Consider the following 11,978-nt stretch of genomic DNA (forward strand, 5'->3'; position numbering starts at 1 on the left):
TATGCATGCGTGAGCATGTGCCAAGTCGATATAAATGAATTATTCAGAGGAGGATACCACAATGCCATACTTACTTATGAATAAAACAATGCAAGCAAACATCCATGACATGCTACTCATATTAATAAATTGGAGCTAAACATGAGAGATCATAAACTACTAGACTTTCTCAAATAACATATACCTCACATGAACCAACTAAGCATGCTCACATGGATGAGTATATGTACAAAAATTAAAACAAATAGAGTTCATACCAGCCTCTCACCACAATCCAATTGTCGTAGATCGTCATTATTGCCTTTCACTTGTGTAGCTTGGATAATATGAAATGAAAACCACGCTCTAGCCACCGAAGACCATTGAACTCATAATGAACTTTACAACCCAAAGAAGAACAACAAATATTTTTGGTGTTTTCAAATTAGAAACAAGAACAAAAGGAAACAAGCAAACAAAGCAAAATCTTTTTGGGTTTTCTTATAGCAAACTAGCAATAGCAAATAAAGCGAAACAAATGCAAGAAACCAAAGCAAACAAATGGTGAAGAGAAACAACAGAAATATTTTTGTTCTTTTTGTGTTTTGGGAAGGAAACAAAGCAAAAACAAGAAACGGCAAACTAGAAAAGTCACATAAACACAAAGCAGCAGAAATTCGTCAAACTTGATAGCAGTACAGTACCCGATTTTTAATAAATTCTTCCAATGCTCAAATAGAAAAGTGTTCAACTAATGAAAGTTAGATAACAACCTGGGGAACATGCACAAAAATTGGCTTCACAAAATACAGTTCTGGCTATTTTTGGGAATTTTTTCGGTAACAGTCCAGAATCTGTTTTCAGGCAGCACTTCCCCAAATATCATCTTCCTCTCATTAGAAAACCACTCAAACAAATAAAACAAGTATATACAAGTATCCAGCAATCATAATATGCAAAGAATGAGTGATGCCGGTATACCTCCCCCCAAGCTTAGGCTTTTGGCCTAAGTGGAGTTCAACCCCAACGAGGGTCGCTGTTCCTCGCCGGTGGATAATGCATGGCGTAGTCATAGTAAGGTTCCTGTGCAGAAGAAAAACGTGGAGGCTCCACATACCCAACATGTTGATGCGAGAAACTTGCTGCATCGGATGATGAGTCGAGGTGTTCCTCGGCCTCCTCCGCGTTGTCTCTTGCATGATGGCCTCCTCCCTCTATGTGTGCATCCAGTGCACCTTCTGTGACCGACCAATCCTCCCTGGAATCAAGGTTAGACAGAACAGGCGCAGGCAATCTTACTAGTTTCTCAGTTTTCTTAGTTATTCTCCAGACTTTCTTATAAAATGTCATCTTGTAAAACAGGTTACCCAAGTTGGAGGAATCAGAAACAAATTCATGTTTAATCATAGAAGCTATGTCAAGTTTTTCTATGGAAAGTGGAATATCAAGATGATGAGGTTCTACATTATGAAAAGCTAGTAAACGAGAGGCGATGAGACCTCCACAAATTCCACCTTTCTCACGGTTAGTAGCAAGTCTATAAGCTATCAATGCCCCCAAATTATAAGTCCTACTACTTTGCAGTGCCGCAGCTAGAAAAGCTAAATCCGGGATAGATAGTTTACCACCAATCCTTCTATCAAGAACGCATTTAGTAATGAAATAAGCAAAGTAGCGGATAGCCGAGAGCTGAATGCTAGTAATTTTACCACTATCCTCTGAGAAACTCCTTCCATAGCAAATCATCTTGAAGAGGCTTAAGAGTTCTTGCGGCGATCCCCTTATCTTCTCGCATGATCCCCATTGCGGTACTCAAATTGCTGCACAAAAATCACTGAATGGCAAGTTGACAGCTTTATTATAAATCTTATACTGAACCGTGGGGTTAGATCGCGACCAGTTGAACTTAAATTCCTGCACAACAGACATAGTTAGTTTTGCATATTGGTTTGGTTCTCCATCAACAAAATCACTCAGCCCTGCACGAGAAATTAGACTTTGAACATCTTCCAATATTCCTGCGCTTCTCATGAAATCTGCGCACGGGTAGTAAGAGGGGTATACTCCCTCTTCACGGTTCACTCTCATGACTTGTTCGACCTCCAATTCTTGTTGGTTTAGTTGATATCTATTCCACTCCATTTTCTGAAATTTTCAACAAACAATATAAAATTTGATTTGGTGACATATAATCAAGGGGAACTACTATAGGAACTTGCTAGAGTACTAGTCATGCATCAAAACTAGTTTATACAACTTAGAACAAGCATGCAAGCTCACTAAACATGTTACCTACAACAGCAAAATATTCAAGATATACTCAACCAAACAAAATTCTATTTGGATAATCGGAGGAGTCACATACCGGAGAGCAAATGTGCCAAATTTCAGACAGAAATCTGGGCTGAGCAAAGAGATCGAAAAATCCTGAGCTCTTGAGCAAAAACGCGAGTGAGAGAAAGCTGGTTCGAGTTTTTTCAGGAGAGAGAAGATGCTGGGAGAAAGAGATGAAGTAGTGGGGCAAGGAGGGGCCCACACCACAGGGTGGCGCCCCCCCCTCCTTGGCCGCGCCGGCTGGTGGTGTGGCACCCTGGGGTGCCCCACAGGTCATCCTCTGGTGCTCCCAGGTGCCTCTTCGAAAAATAGGACCAACGGTATAATTTTTGTGAATTTTTGAAAACTTTGAAAAATGCACATTTCTGGGTATTAAGTTTATTATTACTGGCCAGGAAATTTTTTGAAAACTCTAATTAAGTAAGGAACTTTGCAAATCAAAAGTGCTACAGCAAGTAAGACAAGTGGAGTGAGAAAGAGATGTTGTTTACCGCCTCTATGCATATAAAAAGTATTCGTTAACAAGGTTGATCAAGTCTTGCCACCGAATAATTTTTACATAGCATAAGAAGAAATAAACCTCAAATCAATCATGTTACCTTGAATTGTATTGATATGGATCCAATCATAAGATTTTGATAACCTTCTTTAGGCTCATATATAGGACAATCAATAGTTCCAACTTTGATAGTTCTCACATTAGAAATAGTATTGACTCCACATACTTTATCAATCTTCTTGGGGAAATAGACAATATGCTCCTTATCATCAACATTGAAAGTAACCTTTCCTTTATTGCAATCAATAACAGCCCCTGCGGTGTTAAGAAAAGGTCTCCCAAGAATAATAGACATATTATCATCTTCAGGCATTTCCAACACAACAAAATCAGTTAATATCAAGCACTTAGTAGTAACTTGAACAGGAACATCCTCACATATACCAACAGGAATAGCAGTAGATTTATTAGCCATTTGCAAAGATATATCAGTAGGTATCAACTTATCTAAGTAAAGTCTCTTATAAAGAGAAAAAGGCATAACACTAACACCGGCTCCCAAGTCACATAGAGCAGTTTTAACATAATTATTCTTAATAGAACAAGGAATAGTAGGTATACCTGGGTCGCCCAACTTCTTTGGCACTTTGCCATTGAAAGAGTAATTAGCAAGCATAGTGGAAATTTCCTCATTGGGGATTTTCCTTTTGTTAGTAACAATATCTTTCATATACTTTGAATAAGGAGGCAGTTTAATAGCATCAGTCAAAGGGATTTACAAGAATAAAGGTTTCATCCAATCGCAAAATTTATTATAGTGTTCTTCTTCCTTTGATTTTAATTTCTTAGCAGGAAAAGGCATTTGCTTTTGCACCCAAGGTTCTCTTTCATTACCATGTTTCTTAGCAATAAAATCTTCTTTAGTATACTTTTTATTTTTATCATGCTTTTCAGGTTCATCTTCTACCTCTTCTTTATCAGAAGCATCATTCTTATTATTATCATTATCATTATCATGTTCATTACCACTTTTAGTTTCAGCATCGGAAATAGAAATACTATTAGGATCATTAACAGGTTCAGAGGATTCTACAACATTTTTATGTTTCTTCTTCTTTTCCTTCTTAGCAGGAGCACTAGGTTCAATGCGTTGAGAATCTTGTTCAATTCTTTTGGGGTGCCCTTCAGGATATAGAGGATCCTGGGTAGAGACACCACCTCTAGTTGTTACTTCATAAGCATGTTTCTCTTTAGAATTATTATTTAGCAAGTCATTTTGCACTTTAGTGAGTTGATCAATTTGAGTTTGAATCATTTGAAAATGTTTAACAAGCACCTTAACATCATTGGAGGTTCTCTCCACAATATCATGCAAATTGCTAATAGCTTGAGAATTTTCCATTAGATGATTCTCTACTCTCATATTAAAATTTTCTTGCTTAACAATATAATTATCAAACTCATCTAAGCATTGCGCAGGAGGTTTTGAATACAGAATATCTTCCCTAGTAAAGCGTTGAAGGGAGTTTACCTCAATCATGGGTGAAGGGGGAATTATCTCACATATATCTTCTATGGGAGGTAGATTCTTCACATCTTCGGATTTAATACCTTTCTCCTTGAGAGACTTCTTAGCTTCCCGCATATCTTCATCATTCAATTCAATTAAACCCCTCTTCTTCAATATTGGCGTTGGAGTTGGTTCAGGTGTTTCCCAATCATCATGATTCCGGCTTATGCTAGCCAATAATTCTTCACTGTCTGAGTTCTTTTCCTGAAAACACAACCAGCACAACTATCCAAATATGCTCTAGATTCAATGGTTAGTCCACTATAAAATATATCAAGTAGATCATTCTTTTCTAAATCATGTCCAGGTCGAGCTCTGATAAGAGAACAAAATCTTGCCCATGCCACAGGCAATTTCTCTTCATCTCCTTGGTCAAACCTATAAATTCTCTGTAAAGCAGCATGTTGAGCACTAGCAGGAAAGTATTTTCGAAAGAAAACATCACGCAAATCAGTTGGACTTTTAATAGAACCAGGAGGAAAATTATTATACCAAGTTTTAGCATCATCCTTTAATGAGAAAGGAAAAATTTTAATGACAAAGTAAGTACGCATCTTGATATCATCAGAAAACAAACTACTCATAGAAGAAAGTTCATTCATGTGTTCTACAGCACTTTCTTTTTCAGTACCACAAAAGGGTGCTTTCTCTACAATAGCTATATGAGATAGATCAAGAGAAAAATCATAATCTTTATCCTTAATGCATTTAGGAGATGTGGCAAATTTAAGATCAGGAGATAGCTTATGTTTAACAGTATATTGTGCGAGAAACTTTTTAATGTTTCTTGCATCAGTAATAGAATTGCATTTATCAATAAAATCATCATTAAGCTCCACATAATCTTCATCAGGATCATCACTAGAATAATCAAGTTCAGGTGAATTAACAGGTGTAGTGGCATTTTCATCAGGAGTTTCAGCATTTTCAATTTGTCTAGACCTAGCAATTGTAGCATCTAGAAAGGATCCCAATGAACCACTATCATCAAGCACAGCAGAAACATTGTCAATATTATGAGAATTTTTAGATTCAGCAGACGTACCAGCTTGTGGCGGTGAAACAAGTTGACTTATCACAGATGGTGAATCAAGTGTAGCAGAGGTACTCACAGTTGTACCTTTTCTTGTAGTGGATGGTAATATGGCGACTTTAGAATCGCGAGCTTTACCCATGATGGAGAATTTGCAGCGAACAATATCAATCCAAGTGAACTTCCAAATAAAGCTATGCTCCCCGGCAACGGCGCCAGAAAACGGTCTTGATAACCCACAAGTATAGGGGATCGCAGCAGTCTTCGAGGGTAGTATAACCCAATTTATTGATTCGACACAAGGGGAGACAAAGAACACTTGGAAGCCTTAACAGCGGAGTTGTCAATTCAGCTGCACCTGGAAACAGACTTGCTCGCAAGAGTTTATCAGTATTAACAGTTTTATAGCAGTAGCAGTAGTGAAATAACAGTAACAGAGTAACAAAGACAGCAGTAGTGATTATAGTAAACAGCAGGATTAAAATACTGTAGGCACGGGGACGGATGACGGGCGTTGCATGGATGAGAGAAACTCATGTAACAATCATAGCAGGGCATTTGCAGATAATAATAAAACGGTGTCCAAGTACAAAGCAATCAATAGGCATGTGTTCCAATTATAGTCGTACGTGCTCGCAATGAGAAACTTGCACAACATCTTTTGTTCTACCAGCCGGTGGCAGCCGGGCCTCAAGGGAAACTACTGGATATTAAGGTACTCCTTTTAATAGAGTACCGGAGCAAAGCATTAACACTCCGTGAACACATGTGATCCTCACATCACTACCATTCCCTCCGGTTGTCCCGATTTCTGTCACTTCGGGGCCATCGGTTCCGGACAGCGACATGTGTATACAACTTGCAGGTAAGATCAATAAACAATGAATATCATGATGAAACAATAACATGTTCAGATCTGAGATCATGGCACTCGGGCCCTAGTGACAAGCATTAAGCATAACAAGTTGCAACAATATCATCAAAGTACCAATTACGGACACTAGGCACTATGCCCTAACAATCTTATGCTATTACATGACCAATCTCATCCAATCCCTACCATCCCCTTCGGCCTACAGCGGGGGAATTACTCACACATGGATGGGAGAAGCATGGCTGGTTGATGGAGAGGCGTTGGCGGTGATGATGGTGATGATCTCCTCCAATTCCCCGTCCCGGCGGAGTGCCAGAACGGAGACTTCTGGCTCCCGCGATGGAGTTTCGCGATGTGGCGGCGTTCTGGAGGCTTTCTGGCGACTTCGACTTCTCCCCGTGCGTTTTTAGGTCGAAGGCATTATATAGTCCGAAGGAGGGCGTCGGAGGCCGGCCGAGGGGGCCACACCATAGGGCCGCGCGGGCCCCCCCCCTAGGCCGCGCCGCCTTATGGTGTGGGGCCCTCGGGCCTCCACCTTACTTGTCCTTACGCTCCGTCGTATTCTGGGAAAATAGGGCCTTCTCGCATAAATTCCGAGGATTTTCCCGAAAGTTGGATTTCTGCACAAAAACGAGACACCGAATCGATTACGCTGAAAACAGCGTTAGTCCGTGTTAGTTGCATCCAAAATACACAAATTAGAGGCAAATCAATAGCAAAAGTGTTCGGGAAAGTAGATACGTTTTGGACGTATCAGTGCATACGAGGGGAGAACACTTTATTATCTTGATATTAATGTGAGGGATCATCTTATAATGCTACAGTCGCAATCTAAGCAAAATAAGATGCATAAAGGATTAACATCACATGCAATTCATATAAGATGCAATCTAGAAGATAGGAACAACGAGGGGATGAACGAGACTAACCCTTGAAGAATTCCAAAGCCTACAAGAGGAGGATCTCGTTGCCGCGGTAGACGATCACTTGCCGCTTTCAAAAGCGCGTAGAAGATCTTGACGGTGCCACAATCGGGCAGCACCTCTGTACTCGGTCACACGTTCGGTGTTGATGACGACGTCCTTCTCCCCGTTCCAGCGGGCAGCGGAAGTAGTAGATCCTCCTCGGAATTCCGGCATCACGACGGCGTGGTGGCGGTGTCGATGGAGATCTCCGGCGGAGCTTCGCTAAGCATATTGTGGAGACCCGGCATACCACTGCATGGTGTAGTATGCAAGTCTGATATGACACCAATGAAACACCGTTCCACTAGTATTATATCGCTCAGAGTGGTACAACAGAAACATATGCGGGTCCAAGGTTTGTCTATAGAATTACAACATCGACTCTGTTACATAAGATCATCACAGCCTCCTACTTTACAATGAGGTAAAACTGCAAATAAACTCCAGAAGAACGTCTCGTAGTCTAATCTTATCACGAACTCTATTTGTAGAGTATTTAACTAGTTACAGAGGCTAAGAATAGATTCTAGCTAATTAGGAGCTAGGTTTAGGAAGCTAGTTCCCTTCTAAGGCTAAACTAGGTTTTCTCCTTGATGGATGTGGTATCTGACTCCTCTGACAGGGTCCTGTATCTTGAAGTAGTTGTTGACTCCTCGTTCTACGAGTTGCACAGTAGACCCTCCTTCGATGCCTCCATATCTAAGCAGGGGATTTAAGAGTGGGATGAGTACGAGCGTACTCAACAAGTTCATTATAGGAAAGAGGTGTTTAATGCACTAGCTACGGCATTAGACCAGAAAGTCTAATACCAATGCAAGTTTTCATAACCATTTCTTCAAAAGGTTGCTTTTATTCAGAAGAACTATGTCCGTCAGCCTTCACCGGTTTACTAGAACTTCATTGAGCTCCTTTCCGGCAGCGTTCGCAGTTCCATATCCCGGAACAGGGAGTGACAGGTCACGGTTCTTTACACTCTGCAGAGGTGTGTTGCTTTACCCATAAGAGATCTTAACCTTGGTGCCAACCAGGTGTACATTCCTGTCCACACTTCCTATGGTGTGAGGCCCGGTATAAGGTCTAGCCAATCATGTTCCTCCGCTACCTCGAACACCCACCCGTTGTTGCATGCCCCGACCCTGGGTCCACGCCGGTCCCATTATTCCTGTAGATTTCAAGGTGGACCCCGACCACGACGACAGTGCTGGGCTCTACCATACACTCCTACGCCGGTAGCTGCAACCCATCATAGACCTCAATACCGTGGGGACTTAAGGCTTCCCCAGCCTACCGCTTGTTCTTCGAGCGACAAGTGTCTACGGACTATGCCGTGGGGACTTAAGGCTTCCCCAGCCTACCGCTTGCCACCGACAGATACAAGTGTCTACGGTAAAGCGCATCCGTTGATGAACGAGAGGTGGAAACACTTTTGACTACTCCGTCCCACTCCGGATCTTATGGTTAACACGGGTATTACGGCACAATAATCACTGGCGACATTTGTTGTTTAATCCTAGATGGATATAAACCCTTGCAATGGAACCTCCACCATATCCACACAATCCATGGTTCCATTGCCCATCACATAGTCATATTCATAGTTATGAAAGTAGTGGTTTTGGTTTTTATGCAATAGTGATAACCATAGTACTTTGCAAGTAATTTGATAGAAATACTCAAATGACATGAGCAAGTGATGAACTTGCCTTTCTTGACTGCAAGATTATGCAGACAAGGTCTTCGATACGCAATAACTCCAAATTCTGAAATAGCATCATCGTCCGGTAAGGACGATGTTTAAAAGATTGGCAAGGATGCAATAATGCATAAGTATGAGATGCAATCGTTCTAAGCGTGACCTAACCCCGATGATTTAGGATTAGTGAGTGGTAATGATTAGTTCAGGGTGTGTTGCACTTTTAGAATGATTTTCATACAAGGTTCTTATTCAGGTGTGGTTACATGGTATCATAAACGAGTCTTTGCAACATGTCATAACAATAATATTAATAGTACACAACTATAACATTTGGTATAATGTTAACATGTAAAGAACAATTGTTGGTTTTAGCATTATATGGTATGGTTAATGATTAATTATCATATACTTCAAAAGAATAACTTTTGAAGAACATGTTCTTGAATAAAGAAAGTATGATAATTAGATTGGTGGGGTTCTATGGTTGACTATGGTTTAATCTAGTTTCTGGAGTAAGTATTAGATGGATCACAACCTAGTTTGATTCATCAATACCTAGGGCTGGTAAGACTGAGTTAAGCCTAGGCATCCTAAGCAAGTATTTATACATAGTTGCTATCAAGGTTGATTCATCTGGCTGGTGATTGCTAGCTAGGGTTTATAGGTTCTTATAAGCAGGGTTGGTGATGATTCCTTATTTTCTTTAAAGGAATAACTTTTGAAGAACATACTTCTTAAATAATAAGAAGTATATCAATTAGGGTTGAGGTTGTCTTGTATTAGCTATTGGATCTCTAAGTAGAGAATAGTTGGTTCCTAAATAGGATGGTTCATAAGTATCACACACTAGTAGGGTTTAATGGATCAGGGTTATGTAATGTAAAATAGTAGGTATGGTTGCTATTAGGGTTCATCACAATGGTGTGATGCGAAATAGGGATAAATAATGATGGTGGATTTGGTAATAGGATCTAGGGTTTTTACTTGATTAACCCTACTTGATTATTTAGGTCTGATGAAAATGAACACATGGGATACCCATATATTAGTGATAGGTCTTCTACATTTTATGTGTACAAGACAAGTATTTAGTTGCTACTATGGTTCTATGATTTGGAAGAAAGGTACCATGATCACATGTTCTAACCTAGGGTTTAGTTTAGAAGCAGTTTAGGGTTCACATGTAATAATGGAACTAGGGTTCCTAATTAATTTAGGGTTTTAGGATTTCACATGAAATGATAGGGTTGTACTATCATTCAATATGGAATTAGGGTTTGCTATTTACCATGTAGTTGTTTGTTTAATAACTTCATTTTAAAGTTGAAGTTATTAGTAACTTGGAATTAAAAATAATATTGAATTTGGCATTATATTATTTTTAATGAATTAATAATTAAGGTAATTATTAATTAGGGTTTAAATCTCTCTAATAATGATTGAACAAATAATAAATAAAGAAAATTATTTTTCATGTTTTTCTTTATTTATTTATTGTTTTTTATTTAATTTGGAAGATTTTCCTAATTATTGAATTTTAATTGTATTTAGAATTAAAAGAAAAGACTTAATTATTAAGTTTAAAACAATTAAATTTTTATTAAAAATAAAAATTTCATATTATATTTTTATTGGATAGATTTTATTTTTAGGATCATTTTGATATCTTATATTTATTTTTCTGAGTTAATATGATTTTTCTACAATTATTTGAAGTTGCAGCAATTTTCTGGAATTTTAAAATAACTAGAATTACTATTCGTACCGGTTGGGCCTCTACCCGTGTCATCGACCGTGGACGAGTCCACGTCGGCTGCCACGTGAGCACGACTAGATCGGTGTTGACTGTGGGGTTGACCCCTACCGACGTTTAAACGCCGGCGAGTCTATGCGCGGCGGCGCCGTCGATTTTTGGCTCCCCTGGACGCGCGGCTAACACTAATTGACTCCCCTCGACGTGGTGAGTACGATGGTGGTGGTGATCTTGTCAGAAGACCACCGGAACATCGCCGGAGATCACCACCTGCGGCGACGGGCTCCGGCCATCGATGGATTATGGGCTACAGGGGCCTAACGGATGCGAAATGAAGCTCTAACCCACCACAGGCTCACCAGGAATGCGACGGTATGGTCGGCGAAGCTCGGGGGAGTCCGGCTTGCCGGAATTTGGTGTTGCCGGTGTCGGAGAAGACGATGGCGTCGGCGTCGATCTCGGGCACCTCAGCTCGATTCCTTCCGTGGGCTGAGCTTGTCGAGGACGGTGGTCACGGTGGTGTGCTTGGCATGGATAGGGAAGGCCTCGCTCGCCGGCGGTAATGAAGTCTGGCGGAGCCAGGGTTCCGGGATGGGGAAAATTGTGACGAGGAGGAAGAAACGAGCAGCTAGGGTTCGTCCAGGGTTTTATACTGCGCGGTGGAGCACGCCACGCCATACCATCGAGCAAGGGCAGGCCGCCAGCGAGAGGGAGAAAGGGAGCACGCCACCTCGCTGTCGTCCATGCGTGGAGAAGGAGATGAGGACGAAGCCCCTCCTTCGTTTATTTTTTTTCTTTTGAACAGGTATGGTGGGCTGGTAGGTGGGCTGCTGGTGGGTTGTGCTGGGCTGCAGAGGTGGGCTGTGGCGGCCAGGTAAGGTCCAGGTCAGTCCCTCTCCTCTCCTTTTCTATTTTCTTTTTATTTCTGTTTTGAATTTCTGGTTTTATAATTCTGTTTTGAATTCATCTATACTATGCAGGTATTTTACAATTTTAATTCTTGTGTGATTCACCCAAGATACTTTATAATTACTGTTGGATATTATCCATTTTAATATGGTACTAAATCATTGGTTTATTAATTGCTATTGGGATTTGGATTATTTATCCATATAGGTATGAATTTGAATATTATCTTTGGAGATATTCAAATTATTTTCCAAATGATGGTTTTTCTTATTTAATGATAACTAGCAAAAGTGCCCGTGCGTTGCACCGGGTTACGCGAAAACTCGAACGCTCCAATGAATCATCCATGATGGCATTTCTCCTATA

The sequence above is a fragment of the Lolium perenne genome, chromosome 4 (assembly GCF_019359855.2).
Source record: "Lolium perenne isolate Kyuss_39 chromosome 4, Kyuss_2.0, whole genome shotgun sequence".
Classification (NCBI taxonomy): Eukaryota; Viridiplantae; Streptophyta; class Magnoliopsida; order Poales; family Poaceae; genus Lolium; species Lolium perenne.